This window comes from Leopardus geoffroyi, chromosome C1 (genome assembly GCF_018350155.1).
Source record: "Leopardus geoffroyi isolate Oge1 chromosome C1, O.geoffroyi_Oge1_pat1.0, whole genome shotgun sequence".
NCBI lineage: Eukaryota > Metazoa > Chordata > Mammalia > Carnivora > Felidae > Leopardus > Leopardus geoffroyi.
In genome coordinates, this window is record NC_059328.1 from 145392127 (window position 1) to 145413681 (window position 21555).

Below are 21555 nucleotides of genomic sequence, written 5' to 3' on the forward strand. Positions count from 1 at the left end.
TGAGAATAATAGTCTTTCAACAAATGGTATAGGGACAAGCGATATATGCAAGTAAAAGAATGAAATTGGACCTTTATCTCACACCATACACAAAATTAGCTCAAGATGGAGAAAAGACTGAAACTTAGGAGCTAAAACTATAAAAGTCTAGAAGAAATGAATGTTCATCATCCTGAAATTTGCAGCAGTTTTCATCTTTAACCCCAAAAGTACAAACAAGAAAAGAAAGCTAGATAAATTGTACTTCATCAAAATGGACACTATTAGTGGGAGAGAGCCAAAACATAAGAGACTCTTGAAAACTGAGAACAAACTGCGGGTTGATGGGGTGTGGGAGGGAGGGGAGGGTGGGTGATGAGTATTGAGGAGGGCACCTTTTGGGATGAGCCCTGGGTGTTGTATGGAAACCGATTTGACAATAAATTTCATATATTGAAAAAAAATGAACACTATTGACACTGTCAACAAACTTCCCCAAAGAAAATACACAGATGGTGAGTAAGCCCATGAAAATGTGCTTTTTCCCTGAAAAGGCAAATCAAAATCACAATGAAATACTACTTCACATTCTTTTTTTTTTTTTTAATGTTTATTTATTTTTGACAGAGACAGAGACAGAATGTGAGTGGGTTAGGGGCAGAGAGAGAGGGAGACACAGAATCCGAAGCAGGCTCCAGGCTCTGAGCTGTCAGCACAGAGCCCGACGTGGAGCTCGAACTCACGAGCTGTGAGATCATGACCTGAGCCGAAGTCGGACGCTCAACCGACTGAGCCACCCAGGTGCCCCTACTTCACATTCTTAAGATCATTATAATCAAAAAGGTAGATAATAAAAAGTGTTAGCAAAGATACGGAGAAATTGGAACTCTCATAAGCTACTGGTAGGAATGTAAAGTGATAGAGTCACTTTAGGAGACAGTCTGTCATTTCTCCAAAAAGTTAAACATATAGGCATAATTTGACCCTGAAATTCCACTTCCAGATATATTCCCCAAGGAAGTGAAAATATATGCAGGTACAAAAACTTGTACACGAATATTCATAGCAACATTATTGATAATAACCAAAACATGGAAACAACTCAAATGTTGAACTACTAACAGATGGATAAATAAAAGGTCCTATACCCAAACAGTGAAATATTGCTCAGTCACAAAAGCAAATGAAGTATAACACATGCCATAACATGGTGAACTTTAAAAACATTGTGTCAAGAGAACTTGTCATAAAAGATCACATATAATTCCATCTATATAAAAGTCCTGAATAGGCAAATCTATAAGGACAGAAATTATATTAGTGCTTTTCTAGGGTTTGGGGATATGGGAGTGATAACTAAAGGGACTCTCATTTCTAGGTAACAGATACACTTCAAAATTGATTACGGGGATGGTTGCACAACTCTGTGAATATACCAAAGTTGTATGGTATGCGAATTATATCTCAATAAAGCTGTTATGAAGATCTCTCTCTCTCTCTCTCTCTCTGTCTCTCTCTCTGTCTCTCTCATCCATCATCTATCTCTTACTTTCAGGACCAATGTAGTGGTCTAATAGGCCCATGCATTTGACACCCATCTGTCTTCAGAACCAGAGCAGTCTAGGTGACAAATTAGAATCCTTTCACCGGCCAGAGAATAGGTAAAACCCATACTTGTCCACATTCCAGCTATACAAAGACTATTTGATGAAAGTTGAGTCTAAGAGAGTAACAGACAAGAGTCTGATAGAAAAAAAAAAACTCAGAAATATGGCTAAGGACAGGAAAGAAATGGGATATATCCTAAACTTCCAAATCAATCATGAGCCTGCAAAGAGCAGTCACCCTCCCCCTGAAAAACAAAAACAAAAACAAAAACAAAAACAAGTGTTTATGGGATGTCACAATGGCAAATGCAATCATCCAGGTCAGATGCTGAAGGGTAAAAATGAAACAATGATAACAACAACAAAAACTTCCTTTCCCTAATTGACTTTAGGGTTTCAAGATAAACATTTCCCAAGTTTCTACCTACATTTTTGTGGCTAGAGCTTTGACACTTATTTGTATAACTTGCAATGCTTTGGTACTACCAAAGAGAAAGAAAAATCTGAATTTTCCATGTTTCTCTAGCTTGTGTTTGAAAGAAGTAAACAGTGAACTTACACTATTACTAACAGAGCCCAAATAAACACCAATACTGACTAAACTAAATCTCCAATAAGTATAGGGGATGGGGGCAAGAGTGGCTTAAAATACGGGTATCATCTGAACACTTAGAGCAAATGAACCTCACTGGAAAAAAATCTCTATGAAAACAGATTAAGGACAATTTTGCATAAACTATATAATTGCAGATTTCCATGATACAAAAAAAATTATTCCATCATGCTGATAATAAAAGAGAAATAGAAAACATGGTTGCCAGGGGTGTGTGGGTGGCTCAGTCAGTTAAATGTCTGACTCTTGATTTCCACTCAGGTCACGATCTCACAGTTCATGGAATTGATCCCCACGTCGGGCTCTGAGCTGAGAGTACGGGGCCTGCTTGGGATTCTCTTTCTTCTTCTCTCTCTCTCTGCCCCTACGTCTCCCTCTCTCTAAAAGAAAAATAAAAAGAGAAAACAGGGTTGCCAGTAATATGGAAGCAACAGATACCACAGTGAGTGCTTCAGAGAAACATGTTAGTTATTTAGAAAGCCTCCGGAATACATCATTTCAGGACTAGGAACAAAAAAGGTGTGAAAGTACATAAAACATAAATGAAATGAGAAATTTGCCACATCCAGTGTAAGTCTATGTGTATTCCAGATATACAGGTCACAGACTGAGATAGAGGAAAGGATATATACAGAAACCCTTGGGGAGTTATGTCTTCTGCTCCTAAGAAGGATGAGCAGTGTTACCAGCACCAGTGCTGAGGGTGTTTCATGGCTTACTCATGGCTTCCCTCCAGACACCACTGTCGTTCTTCCAGGCCCCTTAGTAGCCTTAGCAACATTTTATTTCAACCATTCTACTTGATACTCACACTGTCACCCAGTACAAAAGCAAGGTGATATCTGTGGGAATTAAGAGGGTATATTTGTGAACCTTATACTCTTCTAGTTCAGTGATGCGTTTGATGTCTTAAAACAATATTGTTTGTGGTCCAGTGCTTTATAGATTTCAGTGTTTATTTATGGTCCCTCACACTACGAGGCTGGGTAAGAAGAAAAATCTAATTAGTAAGCATTAAATTTTGTTCAGAATTATCACTCCTGCCTGTAATTTTATTGGTGGTGTTATTATAGGGTTATATCTGTAGAGTCTAGGTCTTTCTCATTTTAGAATTCATTTTCTTTCAGAAGAGCCCTCAACCCCTCCTCCTATATGCAAATAGACTCTTGTCTGCCAGTCTAACCCAATAGATAGTCCTTTAGCACGTTTATATGTATCTAAAACTCTCTTACACCCATTCTTCTCTCAGGATGAGCTTTCAGAATTAAAAATATTTTGGTTCTGACAGAAAATGAAGGCAGCAAAGGCAAAATAAGTTCTTAGTGTTCTGAATCCTAAAGAATTTTGGATAATAAATACTATTTTATCAAGCAAATTATTATAGAAGAGTTTATCAATTTCTCAAGAAATTCATAACACAGAGTGTACTTAGGGATTATACTTAGAATCATCTTGTTTAATCAGTTTTCAGTTTGGAAATCTGGTCGGATGTCTTTTTATAGAAGCAGCATTGTGACATATTTTCTGCTTAATTGCATGTGGTATCTAATTGGGTTTCCAGGCATGACTTTTAAAAATGATAATATCTACTATTTAAATAGTTGTTCTGACATTCCTTCAAGCTTCTATTTAGTAGTTCAAATAATGATTAATTGCTATTTGTACAAGAAGAAAAAAGGTTCTAGAAAATATAAAATTCAATTATGCAGTTGATTCATAAGTTGTTTTGTTGGTCACACAAGTCTCTCCACACTTATTTACTCAGAAAGGGCCACACACCCTGCCCTATTTGTTTTTTCATGTCTTCTTCTAATTACAGGTGACACTCCCTTGCAATACCAAATATCACTTCAACCACAAAGCATTTCTGATACAACTGGACATCCACATCCATACATGATTATACTTGTAAAACATTGTCTTCTAACAAAAAACTTTTCCATAGGCCTACATATATGATAAATTCAGGAGGAAAATACAATATAATGGCTTGGGAATTTTAGTGCGGTTGCTAATTTCTTCATGTGGTAGCATGTTCCACTCTAAAACCTGTTATCAAAACGTTTATTACTTCAGCTTCGAAGGAAAAAAAAATACCCAAAATCCCTTAAACTCCAGATGCTTTATTTACCAATGAAAGGCAAATTGAAAAAATCTTAATGATTTCAAATATTTTTCAAGGTTCATAAGCTTAGACCTTTAGATCAAAATTGCGTTTTTAAAACTTGTTATCAGACCTTATATTATCCCCTAAGGATGCTAAAATTCTTTTAATGTGGAGGAAATAGGGAAGGTAAGTTTCATTCAGTCATGAGATAGTATATACATATATCTACCCAAAGTCTGATTCTAAAAGACCACAAATGGATAGATATTCATTTAAATATTTACTCCACACTTGGTTCTTACTTTTGGTGGCAGACAAGTTTTACAAAGCTAATTTCCTAAGTGTATGAACTGCTTGTTGCATAAATTGGTGACAAAACATTTTTGCTGTTATTTTCCATATAAGAAATGTTCCCTATAATCCTAGGAATATCTATTTCCCTGAAAGAAAAATTAAAAACTCTTACTCTTGATTCTGCCTTTTAAGTTTACCTTCTAGTCACAGGCAAGACCAACCACATGTGTCCCTAACTATAGAAGAGATTACAGAAACAAAAGTTTCTAGCTAGGGTCACCTAGATTCTGTGCTTACTGGCATTTTATAATGACCTACAGAACCTTATGAATTCATGACCAGTTTGCTTTATGTCAGCTGACTCTGAGTTCTCAGAAGTTTTTTTGTTTTGTTTTGTTTTTGCCACTGATAGCTATCTCTTTCTATCTCTATCTATCATCTATCTATCTATCTATCATCTATCTATTGGAATTTTTCCTAAATCTTGGTTTTCAGACTCTGATTAATTTCCTAAAGCAGCTTGAAACCAAATCTGCCAGGCTCCAAGTAAAACATCCCTGGGTCATGCAAACATTTGGCCATTCCTTTAGTATTTGCTCAGCATGTCAGAATTTTCACGAAGCCACTGATTGATTTCTAGAATTTCTGATATAATTTTTTTTTCAACGTTTATTCATTTTTGGGACAGAGAGAGACAGAGCATGAATGGGGGAGGGGCAGAGAGAGAGGGAGACACAGAATCGGAAACAGGCTCCAGGCTCTGAGCCATCAGCCCAGAGCCTGACGCGGGGCTCGAACTCACGGACCGCGAGATCGTGACCTGGCTGAAGTCGGACGCTTAACCGACTGCGCCACCCAGGTGCCCCTGATATAATTTAATGTAAACTGTTACCATGTATATTATGGTATCTTGTTTGTTGTGTTATGATATATATATCTACATTCCAATTTATTCATACATTGTTTGTCACTGTGGTAGTAAAGAGAAAAATGAGTAGGTGGAAAACGTTTAATTTATGCCTTAAGGAGCTTAGAGTCTAGAGTGGAGAAAAGATACATGCAATAATGTTATAATGTGAAATGCTACACTGTAGCACCAATAGATGGTTTATCTAGGAAAAATCCCTCTATTATGGGTTAGTAACTGAATAACAAAACATATTAAACTCTACACAAATTTACTGACACATGGTAAGAATTCAATTAACATCTTTGGCCACCAAAGTTACAGAATGTCTTAATGGACAATGGAATTCAAAATTAATGGGAAAATAAGGGTATATTGGCATAATTTGTTGGATTGACATATATTGTATCTTTTTTATTATCTTTGTCTCTAAAAGTTATATTCTTAGTATGATCTATTTAGACTTTGATTTGTTTTGTTGCTTCTTATAGTGAAACTGTCTTTCCACCTGGATTTACAGCACTCCTTTATCTTTCTCTTTTTTTTTATTTTTTTTAATGTTTATTTATTTTTGAGACAGAGAAAGACAGAGCATGAATGGGGGAGGGTCAGAGAGAGAGGGAGACACAGAATCTGAAACAGGCTCTGGACGCTGAGCTGTCAGCACAGAGCCCGACGTGGGGCTCGAACTCATGGACCGCGAGATCATGACCTGAGCCGAAGTTGGACGCCCAACCAACTGAGCCACCCGTCCTTTATCTTTTTCTTATAGGCTGATATGTACTTTCTTCATATTTGTTCTTTTTTTTTTAGATTTTTAAAATTTTTGTAAGTAATCTACACCCAGCATGGGGCTCAAACCCACATTCCTGAGATCAAAAGTCACACTCTCCACTGATTGAGTGAGCCAGCTGCCCCACTCTTGTATTTACTCTTGATTTATTCTCTGGAGCAGCTCTTATAAATAGGATCAGATATCAATTTTCAAAATAAAATTTTAGAATACTAAGGTATAAATATTTTCTCATAGTACTTATAATTAAACCTATAATTAACAACTTGCAAACACTACCTAGAATTAGGGCAAAAGTTCATAATTAATAGATTGTAGTTGACAATTTCATTGATGCTTTATAAGTAAAAAACAGAAAATGAATGATAGAAAAATATACTTTTGAATGATCTGATAGATTAAAAATATGAGTTCACTTCTTATGCATTTAGGATTTATGTAGATATGGCTCAACATTTATGTATACATGGTAATATCAATTTAGAACATCTCATGTGCTGTCTGTAGATAACGGTTTCACCTTTTTTTATTCTTTTCGCTGATGACAAAGGCTGGGTTTGGAAGACAGCGAGAATACGATACACCATTAAAATCACTTGTGAGGCAGTTGGCTGGCTCAGTCATTTGAGTATCTTGACTCTCTATTTCAGCTTAGCTCATGACCTCACAGTTCCTGGGATGGAGCCCCGTGTTGGGATGCTTGAGATTCTCTCTCTTCTTCTCTCTCTACCCCTCTCCTGCTCTCTCTCTCTCTCTCTCTCTCTCAAAATACATAAGTAAACCTTAAAGTAAAATAAAATAAATAAAATCTCCTCTGTCAGAAAACAAAAAAGGAAAAAAAAATGAGAAAAACAGTTGTACTTCAAGCTAACCCTTTTATCATAGATCATTTTGAAGCATTTTCACATAACTATTTAGATTTTTTTAGACTTCTTCAACTTGGAATAAAGATCTACTTTTTGTAATTTGTTATGCAATCTTGTGAAGGTCAACAAGTCTCACAATCAAAACTCAAAGGTCAATTATCGTGTTGATTTCTTTGAATATTCCACATTGAAGACACTGCTGATGGTAACCACTGGAAACACTTTCCTTTCTTTGTCTCTAATGTGATGTTCTATCTATGCATCATCTATCTATTGTTTTACCAACATCTTTGAATTTGTTTTTTAAATCTCATTCACTCATTAACATGGTCCAGGTGTATGGAGCTCCTCACGCCTAACAAGCTTAGCTTCCACATCTTTTCTGTGTAGTGTATTTATCTATAAGTATCTGGCAGTGTATTTATCTATAAGTCCTATATCAAATGGTAGTAAATAAAGATTTCACTACTTTCCTAACTTTATTTCCTGGAATTCCATAGGGTTTGGAAACATTTCTATAATAGCAGTTATAGGGCTTTGATTAATATAATGCTGTATTCCATCTTTTCATCTCTAGGACATAATATAATGTCTGTCACAAAAATGTTTGTTGAAGAGTTAAGGAACAGATGGATAAATCAACTAGCTTGCTCTACTCTATGGCCCATATGACCTCATCCAGAGGCTCTGTTAACCCCTGACTTTCAGATGGGTATTGGCAGGCAAATAGTGGGAAAGGAGCGAGGATGATCAGGATGCGTATTCCATTAACCTCCTGCCAACCTAGTTTTCTTCTATCAGGGTTGCTATGATTTGCAAGTGACCCTTACTGAAGACAACATCTCTCTCAGGTGGCCATTTCCACATAGCTGGGGTGGGAGATTATAGGCATTCTGTGTTGCTAACTGGCCTTACCCCAAGGAAAAGGACACTTGCATATATCTTTATAACAGGAGGTAATACTACAACGTGTGACGAGGCGCCCACTGAAGTTAGGCTCTGAACTTCCCACAGAGATTGGAGATAGAGATGCCATCTTCCTTAATGATTACATTTTGGAGTGGTGGCTGTCAGGTCCTTGAGACAGACAGTCCTGAGATGTAAAACTGGTAAGAAGTTTTTAAAAGATTGACACCTTAAAGGGACAGAGACAAAATTTACAGGTGCAATTTTTGTTAAGTAAGTGCTCTAAGAAATGGGAGGCAGTAGACCTCTGTGGTTAGGCCCGTAAGATTCTGTAAAGATCTCTGTGAGAGAGAGGTCAGGGCTTAGAGGCAGGAATAAGCCTGCTGAAAGTCCAGTCAAGCTGAGGGCAATTTGAAGGCCATCTTGCTGAGCATAATTTAGAAGGAAAGTACAAAGGACTCCATAGACAGGATGGCTCACACAAATGTCATGTACAAGCAAGTAAAAGAAATTCAGTACATTTGAAACATCTGATATGAGAGCAAGTATTTTGGAGATAAATCCATAGCAGTTAGGATATGAAGAGTATTACAAGTAAATTGAAATGTAATCTGGTGCAGCAAAATAAAGCATGATTAAAAAAAAAAAAAACTAAGGAAGGCACAAATGTATCACATAAAGCAAAATCAGAAAGAAAAATGATGTCACTGTGTCTGAGAGAACAGCATTTTGTTAATACAAGTGTGAGTAAATGATATCAGAGATGAGGCCTTAGAACAATTTGAGGATGCAGCAAATTTGAAGTCTCTCTATGATCTATAAGACAGAAATCTTGATAAAACATGAAAAAAGGAACCAGATGTAAAGAGTTGAGAAAGTAGTGAATTGCAGTTGAAAATATTAAAGCAGAGCATGCTACAGAACTTTCAAGAAATCTGGCAGTAAAATGAATGAAAGGTAAAATGTTGCAATTCTTTACACTGAATAAAGTTTAAAAAAATAGTTCTGTATTGGTATATATTAGGATGGCTTTACAGGCTTGGCTGATTGGTACTTTTCCTCTGTGTTCAATCTACCACGTTGATCCAAAATTTGCTTGATGGGTAAAAACAAATTTCTTATCAGAAATATGTTCATTTCACATGGGTTTATTCCATGCTGCTCTTCAACTGTCTGGATTAAACCCTTCCCAGATCCATTTGTTCAATGTCCTGATACTTGGCTTGCTTTAAACCAGTGGCTTTAATGGGTTGTATTTTCAACATTTGTTCAGAAATCTCTGAATTGATTGGGAACTTCCCAATCAACACTACAGTTCAAACTCATCCAGGGGCAAAGTTTATTAAGATCCTTTGTACAGATCCTTCTAACTTATGATGGTGTTTTGTCAGGATAAATCCATTGTAAATTGAAAATATCATAAGTGAAAAATACATTTAACACACCCAACCTACCAAACATCCTAGCTTAGCCTAGCCTACCTTAAACATGCTCAGAACACTTACATTAGCCTACATTTGGGCAAAATCATCTGACACAAAGCCTGTTTTATCATAAAGTATTGAATATTTCATGTAATTTATTGAATACTGTATCGAAAAGGAAACACAGCAATTGTACGAGTATAGAATGATTGTACGTGTATCTAGTTGTTTACCCTTGTGATCGCATAGCTGACCGGTAGCTGCCGCTCACTGCACCCAGTGTCACCAGAGAGGATTGTACCACATAACTCTAGTCCAGGAAAAGATCCAAATTCAAAACTCAAAGTACAGCTTCTGTTGAATGCATGTCACTTTCACACCATCATAAAGTTGAAATATGGCCACTTGAACCATCATAATTTGGGGACTGCCTGTATATTGCTCAGAGCTGCAGTGTCAATAAGGCAGGCTAAGCTTCAACTTTGCCAGTCAGTCTGGAAATATCATTTGCATAACACTGCACTCACTCTGGTACTAAGTCATTGTACCACCTTGAATGGAATGGTGATTGATAGCTACACGGATCAAATTGGAGACACACAGAATGTGTTGAGTGGTGGGAAAATTGGAAAGTTAGTGGGACTATGGGGGGGTGGGCAAAGAAGTTAGGTGGACAGCATGCGGAAATGGAAAACGTGACAAAGCAGGTGTTTGCCTTGGACACTTCAGGACCTACGACATGCTGCTCCTTCAAGGGAAAATGTAAAACTGAGAAACGTGTTAGTCATAGAGAGACTCACTAAAATGAATCATCATCTGTTTGTCTTCAGGATATGTTCTCTATTCACTGTAGATCTTTATTTGAGAAAAATGTTATAGTATACTTGTCTAAGAAAGTATTGTTTTAAAAGTTTTACCTCAGAAAACTACTTTTTCCTAGTTTTGCATATGATTTGTACTTTGCTTTTCGGGGCATCATTGTATTACATGATAATTATATACATAACATTATATATACAATGTTACTTCACTCCCAACCCCTTTGGTTAAATAAATGTTTAGTTATATTAATCTATACAATAGATTGTATGAATTTATTGTATAGACTGTATAATCTACAAAATTTTTGTATAAAAATTGGTTAGATATACAATAATATAACTAAAGAAATAGGATTGAGTTTTTAGTCTGAAAAATACTATATACATAACAATTATAGAGTTACTATATATTTATTGATAACTAGGGGCGCCTGGGTGGCGCAGTCGGTTAAGCGTCCGACTTCAGCCAGGTCACGATCTCGCGGTCCATGAGTTCGAGCCCCGCGTCGGGCTCTGGGCTGATGGCTCAGAGCCTGAGCCTGTTTCCAATTCTGTGTCTCCCTCTCTCTCTGCCCCTCCCCTGTTCATGCTCTGTCTCTCTCTGTCCCAAAAATAAATAAACGTTGAAAAAAAAATATTGATAACTAAATGCACATTTTAGTACACTTACTTATAAGCCACTTTTTTAAAGGCAAAATTCCTGTGTTTTTATGTACCTTACACAGCATGTAATTAAAACAAAGCATGGGTACTTGCAATAAAATAAAATTATCTCTAAAATTATCTGTTTATTTTTTGTGACATAATGGATAGTTAAGACAACAGTTACAAATCTCAAAAGAATTATGCTATTTTTCTTGGTTACTCATGTACTATATTTGAGTCTCTGTATTCGAAGTTTCGCATCTAGAGTCTCTACCACATTAGCCTCTAATTGTGTAGCTTATTTGCCAAAAATAACAGCAAACAACAACAACAACAACAACAAAAGAAAACTTTAAGTTAAGGAAGTTAATTCAGACTTTTTTTTAGGAAGGCATGCATAGCTTGATCAAATATTTGTATGATAATAATATTACTCAGGGTAGAGTAACCATGAAAACAAGTGACTCCCTAAATCTCTGTGGTTAATGCAATAAAATTTTATTTCTCGTTTGTGTGAGGTCCAGTACTTTGGTCCTTGCTAGACAGCTCTTGTGGACAGCTCCTTTCCATGCTCTGACACAGGTATACCCCACCTTGTATTGTGTCTGCCATTTTTTTAGGGCTTGGGAGAGGAAAGACAGAAAGTGTCAGAGGGATATTCAATTGCCACATGCATTCCAGCCAAGATTATGTCTCATGGCCCCACAGAGAAACAAAGAAGCTGGAAAACAAAGGTATTTATGTATGTCTGGCCACCAGAGAAGCACTAAATATTGGCAAATAATCTACCACAGTTAAGATGACTTTATTTTTTATTACCATTTTATAAATGTGAATTCTTTTATGGTGAGATCTATGGTTGATGTAAACATTTTTGAAGTTATTATTGTCTCTATTACCCAGTGAAGACTTGAGTAAAATAATTTGGCTACAATAATAGTTCATTTAGATTTAACATTTAAATCCAGCACTACTTATTCTCTACTCTAAATCACTATGTTTAAGGTCTGCTAAAAAAAAAAAAAAAAGTGGAGTGGCGACTACAATGAAAGTTCAGGTATTTTGTTTACCAGGAAAAGTTACATAATGTGTACTTATATATAATTTCTTATAGCTTAAATTATTTGGCATAAATAGTGAAGTCCAACACAGATAAAGGATTTAGGGTATAATAAAAGAACAGAGAATTCAAATATTTAAAAAAAATTCTTAAAGACAAAACTGATTTGTATTACCACCCAGGTTTATCTTCTTCTACTTGATTTTGATCAAATCAGAATTGTGTTAAACAGTCTAATAGACTATTACGCTATACATTTTTAAAAAATATATACTTATGAGTAATGCAAAATCAAAATAAATAGCTTTCCTATTACCTTTCCCCAAGATAAATTTATCTCTGATCACTCCTCATTATTTAATAAGTCTTTCAATATTAGTAATCTATTAGTCCAAAATGTTTCATGTTGAGCTGTTTTTATACTTGTGCGGTCTTCTCTCTTACCCACTAAGCTTGTCAAAATGTAAATTGCACTCTCTGACCGAAAGTACAGCAGGAGTCCAGTCTGGCTCTTTTTTACACAAAGCCACCAACAGATTTGTTAACAGATGCTCCTGGGGTCTGTGCACATAATGGAAACTTCAGAACCTTACAGGACCCACAGTTTCTCTGTTTGCAGCACAAGAATCATTTAACAGTAGGTGACACTTTTGGCAATGTATAATTAAAGGGCTTGTTTTAGCAAAATTACACACTGTGAAACACATAAGAAAAGGGGAGGGTGTAACATGCATGAGTGTACAATTTAGATTGTGGCAGAGAATGAGCACAGCTGGAAGCTTGACAATTTTGTCTTTAGTTCCTGAGGTCAGATTTAGAAAAGCAAACCACTATGTGTTTCAACATTGTTCACGTTATACATGGATCAATAAGATAATTGAAAGTGTCCTTCCTCTTTATTCTGCTAATTGAGACTGGGGAAGATTATAAATGGGTCCACAACATGACAAATCAGAGGTCATCATTTAATTTGGATGCCACCATCACCTTTTCGAGGTATTCATATTTGATTTCTAGGGGAATAAAGCAAAGACAATTTCAGTGAATCTGACTTGCATTATTCTGAACACATATGTTTCGATTCTGATTCATGAGATGTAATAGATCTTTAAAACAGGTTAGCTTTGGATCAACGAGGCTAACGGATTGCATCATATTTCTTTTAGAATCTACTTGTTAAGTGTTCTTCATCTTTTGTTACTAAAGGCAAAGGCAATCCTGTAGTTTGGAAACTCCAGTTAAGGGGCGTCTGAGTGGCTCAGTCAGTTAAGTGTCCGAGTTCGGTTCAGGTCACGATCTCACGGCTTGAGTTGGAACCCCGCGGCGGGCTCTGTGTTGACAGCTCAGAGCCTGGAGCCTCTTCAGATTCTGTCTTTCTCTCTCTGCTCCTCCCCCGCTCACACTCTGTCTCTCTCTGTCTCTCAAAAATAAATAAATATTTTAAAAAAAGAAACCAGGGGCGCCTGGGTGGCTTAGTCGGTTGGGCGTCCGACTTCGGCTCAGGTCATGATCTCACAGCTTGTGAGTTCGAGCCCCGCGTCCGGCTCTGTGCCGACGGCTTGCAGCCTGGAGCCTGCTTCAATTCTGTGTCTCCCTCTCTCTCTCTGCCTCTACCCTGCTTGTGCTCTTTGTCTCTCATAAATGAATAAATGTTTAAAAAATTAAAAAAAAAGAAACCCTATTTAAAAATATATATTAGAAACTAAAGAGAGGAAATACAGTATGTTCCATTCCTGATGGTTGTACATCCCATAACTCAATAATAATATGATTATGTTTCATAGTTATTGCTTCCACCGTGGAAGACTACCCCTTTGAACATCTATCACCGTTAACTACTTTTAATTACATCTGAAATGCATATAAATGAAATTATACCATATGTACATTTTGTTCTAGCTTTTTTTGCTTAACATTATGTTAGTGAAATTTATCAATGTCATTGTACATAACTAGTTCACTAATTTTCATTAACATAAAGCTTTCCATAATATGGATACATAATTCTAGATCTAGTTAATAGTGATGGATATTTTATCTATATAAGTAATGTTGATAAAATGATTGTTTTCATGTATTTTGATGAGCATATGTATTCACCTTATATACATAGATATAGAATTGTTGATTTGCAAAATGTATGTATGCTTAGCTTCAGCAAATATCGTCACTTTTCCAAAGGGAAAAAACACTCCCCTAGTTCACAAAGTAATACTCCCATCATCGATATATTATGAGAGTTACATATCCTTACCAATACTTGGAAATGGGAAGTATTTTATTATATTTTAGCCATTCTAGCAAGTGTAGAGTAGTAATTCATTGTTTTGATTTTCATCTCCCTGATGATGAATGAGGTTGAGCATGTTTCCACGTTTATGGATCATTGGATGGCCTTTATTTGAAGTACCTGATCATCTTTAGCTTATTTTTTCTTGGGTTGTCTATCTTGATATTGTTAATTGAAATACTTCTTTTTGTATTCTCAAATTTGTCATTCATACATACACATACACCACACACATGTTTACATATAATCTTTTCCCTATGGCTTGCCTTTTCAAACTCGTAATAGTGCATTTTGAGAAACAGAATTTCTTAATTTTAATGAAGTCCAATTTGTCAGTTTCCCTTTTTTTTAGGTGACTTTTTTTCATGTCATAATTAGCTGACTGTATATGTGTGGGTATGCCTCTGTATTTCATATTCTGTTCCCTTGAGCAGTTAATACATATGTCAATACCTTACTGTTCACTCACACTAAAATTTTATGAAAATTAAATATCTGGTGTTATAAGTCTTCCAGTACCACCATTGTCTTTGTTATTATTGATCATTTGCATTTCGTGTATGTTTTATAATCAGTGTGTTAATTTTCATAAAATAACCTACTAGAAACTTGCTTGGATTACATTAAATCTATAGGTGAATATTCTGAAAACATTAATATACTTACAATGTTTTCTCTGAATCTATCCATAAGTATAGTATAATCCTAATTTGTTTTTAATTTTTCTCAAACATATTTTATAGTATTATTTTGTTTTGTTTTAAAGATCTTATGTAACTTTAGTATTATTTATTTGATCTCTTTATACTTTTTTATTAGTAATATTTTAATTTTAGTTTAATTTATTTCGTATTTTAAATTTTATTTTCAGTTTGTTGCTTATATTTCTGATCTCTTCAAATTTGTTTTTTTTAATAATTCTTATAATATTTAATTTTATTAAGCTTCACAAAGACTCAGCTTTGTAGTTTGTGGGTTTCTCAGTTCTATATTTGTCTTCTACTTTGATTTTTTTACTCTTATTTTTTAATAGTTCTTAACTTCCACATTCATTATGTTTAATTTTTTCCTTTGGCTTTTTAACTTCTTGAGATAGATACTTTAGTAAATCAATGATTTTTTATCTTTTTAAAAATATTCATTTAATTGTACAAATTTTTTTCTTTCAGATTGAAATATTAGTGATCTCTATGTCTTATGCTTTGGAATAGAAAAGAACAAGATTTTTTTTGGAAGATGAGACTTTGACACCAGTCACTCAATGACAACCCATTTGTATTTTATATAAGAGGTTCTAAAAAGATTTTGAAAGGTCAAAATAATAATACGGCAGTTGAAACTCAGTTCTAGAGAATATCACAGTGGTTAAATCTACCTAGTGCTACACAATACTCAGGTTATAAGAAAAAGATTTGCAAAACTATGAAATTAATTATCTCAATAAGATCTACAGAACCTTGAAAAGAAAAAAAATAATTTAAAAGATACTATTTATTTATGATATTTATATATGCATAATTGTTTATTGAAAACATAACTTATGCAATATATGAATATATTTAAAACACAGTCCTGGGGTGCCTGGGTGGCTCAGTTGATTGAGCATCCTACTCTTGGTGTCCCTCAGGTCATGGTCTTAGGGTTCATGAGATCCAGCCCTGCATTGGGCTCTGCACTGACAGCATGGAGCCTCCTTGGGATTCTCTCTCCCTCTCAGACCCTCCCTTCCCCTCTCTCTCAAAATAAATAAATAAACTTTAGAAATAAAAACAAACAAAAAACATAGTCCTAATTTTCCAATGATTTTTAATTGTTTTTACTATTATTATTATTTTTTTTTTTTGGAAGAGAGAGAAAAAGAGAGAGAAAGAGCCAACAAGAGCAGAGCAGGATCTGAGAGAGAAATTGAGATCATGACCTAAGCCAGAAACAAGAAGAATCAGATGCTTAACCAACTGAGCCACAAGGCGCCCCTCCCCAATGATTGATTTTGATTGAAATAAATTACAATTGTTGGAGAAGTGTTAAGCTTAAGTATTAAGATAAGATTAATAATAAATTTCAATTACTGAAAGTGGCTCAAATAACTAGCAGTTGGCCAACTGTTGTTAATCTATCATACAAACTCTGTACTCTGAATTTTCATGTGAAATTTTACTTAGTTCCTGTAAGTGTCCTATGAGATGGATACTGTATCATTCCCATTTAAGAAAGTTGATTTTCTGATCTGCTTAGACTCTGTCCCAAGATCACAGAGCAAATACATGGAGCAGCTTGGAATTTAACACAGTTCTAGCTGTCCTGGGATTACAGGATCTAACAACTCAAGTAAGTTTTTACTTTTTAAATGTTTACTTTGAGATTGAAAAAGTGAGAGTGGGGGAGGGGCAGAGGGAGAGAGAGAGAATCCCAAGCAGGCTCCCAGCTGTCAGCACAGAGCCCCACTTGGGGCTTGATCCCACAAACCACAAGACCATGACCTGAGATGACACCGAGTCAGACCGCTTAACTCACTGAGCCACCCAGGAACCCCTCAAGTAAGTTTTTCTTAGAACAAGAATACTATTTATTTTTCTTATAGTACAAGCAAAATTATTTTCCTGTAATTTTCATCTTGCACTTAAGATTCTTACCAGTTTATAGACCATAGTAATATAAGTTTCCAAATATAGAATCTGAGGTTGTTTTTGAATCGTAGGGGAATCTGAGCCTAAGAGGCTACAAATTATTAGATCAAAACCTCAGGAAAGAAATTATGTTAGTTTTTATTAGTTTAGACTTGAGTTAAAAGCTGAATCTGAATCTTGATCTCCAAGGTTTTGTCCCCATGTTAAAGACTTGGCACTAAATCCATACTCCATCAGGGCTCTTTTCTCTTTGTTTAAATTATGGGGTTTATCATATATTTTTTTGTCCAGTTAAATATGCACCCTCAAACCTCTTTTAGGAATAGAATATATCTGACTGATATGCAATGGCACATCTCTCTATCTTTGTTATTCTCTGTGTTTTCTTCTCCCAGTCGGCTGCCCAGGAACCACACGCAATTCTTTCTCCACTATTAAAGGCTATCTGTACTTTTCATTATCAAGTGTATTGCTTTCAATCTAATGGCTACTTAATAAGGACTTTCACTTCAATCAATACTTACAAATCATTGGTATTGATATTTAGATAGATTGTTTATCCATATCACCTTCTGCCAATAAACTGATGAAAACATTTGGATTACAATGTTTGCTGTCCTAGAGAACGTATTACAAAGAATGATTTTGTGTGTGATTTCCAGGGATTGGACAGACAACTGGTAATGGAATGCCTTTGTATATCATTTTCACTTGAATAAATAAATGTAAAGGGTTTAATTGACTGCACTTATTAGCATTTACAAAATTGTGAGAGATATTATAGTTTTCAGATATATTTTCCCATAAGAAATTGATTGCTTTACATGGTTATTCTCAATTATTTCCACCATAGATCCTCTATCTTTCATTGGTACAGCTTTTTCTGCCAATCCCCACCCCCTTTTTTTTAACAGAGGCTTTGGAATACAATGGGACTGGAGGAAGATATAAATTCTTTGAGTTGTAACTGAATCATTTGTTACAACTTCCTTCAGGATTGCTGTCGGTTGGCGGTCCTAGGGAAACAGACTGAAAATCAGATTGGCAACCAGGACTTTTAGCAGGTGTTGTTTGGGAGAGCAGGTCTGGACAGTCATGCAAGAGCTTCAATCATTCACTCAGAAAGCTCCAGAGCTGCTGTGCCCCTTGGATTTTTTTAGACACCATGGGGCACGGACCTTTTGAAACCCTTATATGAACAGTCCTGGAATGCTAGCTGCCCTGGAGAGGGCATGTCACTGGATGAAACATCTTCTTTTGGATGCAGGAAATTCTGTTGATGGACCAGGCTGTGAGCTGTCAGATGAGGCCTGGGTTCTGAAGGAGGAACTGAGCAGCGCTCTTCAGTCACAGTCTCCAAAGGGCATGTTTGGAATCAATATACATATATCTATTTATATATTTTCTGTTTTGAGTACAGTGTTTGACTTTTTAAAACTCAAATTTCTCTCAGTTTTCTCTAAGTTTTGGTATTCATTGTTCATTTCAAAATACATGAAAAGGATTCTCTTATTTCTTTTTTTTTTTTCTTATTAATGCAGTATTTGTCTTTTCTCTCTCAAACCCTGAGCCAACCACTTTCCCCAGACTGCCTGGGGAGGTATGGGAAAAGGAATGACAAGGCGGGGGGGGGGGGGGGGGTTGAGAAAGCTTCTTCACACTCAAAGATGATGAGAAGGGCCACCATCAGGCAAAAGAGCCCCAAGGCCTTGGAGAAAGGCAAAGCCCAGGATGGCGTAGGAGAAGAACTGTTGTTTCAGAGATGGGCTCCTGGCATAACCAATGGTGAGGCACTTAAACAGTCTGGGTTCCAGCCCCAGAGCCAGCCACCCCTACCACGGCAGCCCCAGCCCCAGTGAACTTGACTTCGGTGTGGCTGTCCTTTGAAATGGCGCTGGTTCTGAAGTTGAAGTTAGGAATAAGTGAGGTCAAGGGATGGGACGTGGGGCTGCCAAACTACTGAGGCTTTCATCTGTCAGGGTCTCTGGTGGTCCTAGAGCTGCTGCAGTGATGCGCTCAACAACTAAGAGGTGCTCCTCACCAGGAAGGGGCAGGAGACGAACTTTGCACAGGTGGATGTTTTCAGGGGATGAGGGGCTGTGGCAGGGGGGTTGCTCCCAGTGCAGCGAAGACAGAGAGGGGCAGGTTCTCTTATTTCTAATATGTTTATATAGTTTTAATCAAGTAGGAGACCAGAGGAATGGGAAGGAAAACACAGTACCGTACAAATGCAAGATGAAATATATTCAAAATGAATAAAAGAATAAGTGTAATTTTTCCTCCAAATTTTTACTTACATTGTATTTAGTTAACATATAGTGAATATCAGTTTCATAACTGCAATTTTAAAACAATAATTTTTCATATATATCCTGAAATAACAAAATCATGCAAATAAATAGAGAGTTTAAATAAGGTATCCTGAGTGTATTTTGGTATTTGGACTCATATCTAGATAAAAAAGGAATGTTGATATACCTTTATCAACAAGAATTACATTCAATAACAATGCTTAAAAGGGATATTTTTTTTTTAAGTTTATTTTTTAGAGAGAGTGAACACAAGTGAGGGAGAGAGAGAGAGAGGGAGACACAGAATCCGAATCAGGCTCCAGGCTCTGAGCTGTCAACACAAAATCCGACGCAGGGCTCAAAATCACCGGACTGTGAGATCATGACCTGAGCCAAAGTCAGATACTTAACCAACTGAGCTACACAGGTGCCCCAGGCATTTTCTTTTTTAATTGTTAAACAACTGATTTTTTTTACTAAGCATTTAGGTAAAATATATTATCACACACCAAATGAATTTTTAAAAATATGTTTATTTCCTCTCATATACAACAAGTCTGGATCCACAATTTTATTTTTTTTTATTTTTTTTTTATTTTTTTTTTATTTTTTTTTTTAAATTTTTTTTTCAACGTTTATTTATTTTTGGGACAGAGAGAGACAGAGCATGAACGGGGGACGGGCAGAGAGAGAGGGAGACACAGAATCGGAAACAGGCTCCAGGCTCTGAGCCATCAGCCCAGAGCCCGACGCGGGGCTCGAACTCACGGACCGCGAGATCATGACCTGGCTGAAGTCGGACGCTTAACCGACTGCGCCACCCAGGCGCCCCTTTTTTTTTTTTTTTTTTTAATTTTTTTTTCAACGTTTATTTATTTTTGGGACAGAGAGAGACAGAGCATGAACGGGGGACGGGCAGAGAGAGAGGGAGTGGATCCACAATTTTAAATTCTAGGTTGTGCTGAGAAATAATTTAAAATGATTATGGAGCAAAGGCTTTCAGAAATATTCAGAAACAGTTCTCAACAACTGCTAACATTTATGGGCTGCTGTATCAGGGAACTGTGATCTATACTTAATGTCACTTATCTCATTTAATTCTCTACAGGACAAATGCTAACTCTATGAAGGCTGTGTTCCAGATACAAATCTGAGACCCAGACTGTTAGTGAAGTTGCCCAAGGCTATAAAGATAGTAAGTAGAGAAAGCAAGAAATAGATCTATCTTTACTTAGGTCCAATACACAGGGTGTTTCTACTATTATCAAACTATAGAGTTCAACAAAATTGGTAGTCACTTAGTTGGAATTTGAATATAAGCAATATAAATAAGATAAGCAGTCAAAGTTCTTGAAACATAGCACTCAGAGGCCATTTCCAACCCATTTTTGGAGAGGGCAATAGGAATAAATATAGATCTAGTGCTGATTGTTCCAAAGTGTATCGTGTAGATGGGGATAATAACTATTGTATATGCCTACAAAAAAGGACAATGATGTTGTTCCTTTCCAAAGTCTTTCAAATAAGTATAGGATATAATGGCTTATGAGTATGTATGTATTAATAAATTAATACATATACATTTTAAATTGCCGGACCTTAATGTAATAATGTGTGTTATAAACACCCCCAAAAGAGTCTCTGGTATGAATCATAACTCCAAAGGTTTTTGGCCAAATAATCTCTTTTTGTTTTAATCTACCATCTCTCAGGACTTATTTCCTTAGGATACCCTTTAGATGCTTCTGTGATATTATGTTAAATATAAATATCCACTCTAAAAGAACAAGGGCACTAAAGCTATAGTTATAAGATGACTGTATCATCTTATACAGCCCTACATTTAGCCCTACATACTTATTTAGCCCTACATAAACTGAAAGAACAATATAAAACAAAAACTGCACAATAGAATTAGAATCCAGAATTTGGATTTAATTTAAGAAATCCACTTAATATTAACTGAATCACTCTGTTTGGACAGATCCAAACATCCTAAAGTCTTTTTCATGCCAACCCACCCCGAAACTTAAATACATACTCTTCACTAAAACAATCTACAGATTTTGTCAGTCTGGGGCTTCGAAGACATGAGGATAGGGCCGATGGAGATTTGAGGGGCAGACGAAAGGACCAAAACATCAATTAGGCAACAAAAAAAGTGGGCAGTTCATTGAGGGAAGGGAATCAAGTAAATGGGCAAAGGTGATGAAAGAGAAGGAAAAAAATAAAAAGAACCCAGGCTCCGTGCAGGCTATCTGAGGTCAGTACCCAGGCACAGGGCATTAGAAACAACTTGATATGATTCAGTGACTTTCTGAAAGT

The 21555-nt window shown here is 36.1% G+C and overlaps 1 pseudogene; it reads right to left on the minus strand.

Moving 5' to 3' along the window:
• Positions 1-21555, minus strand: part of LOC123596891 — a 196626-nt pseudogene that overhangs the window by 20151 nt on the left and 154920 nt on the right.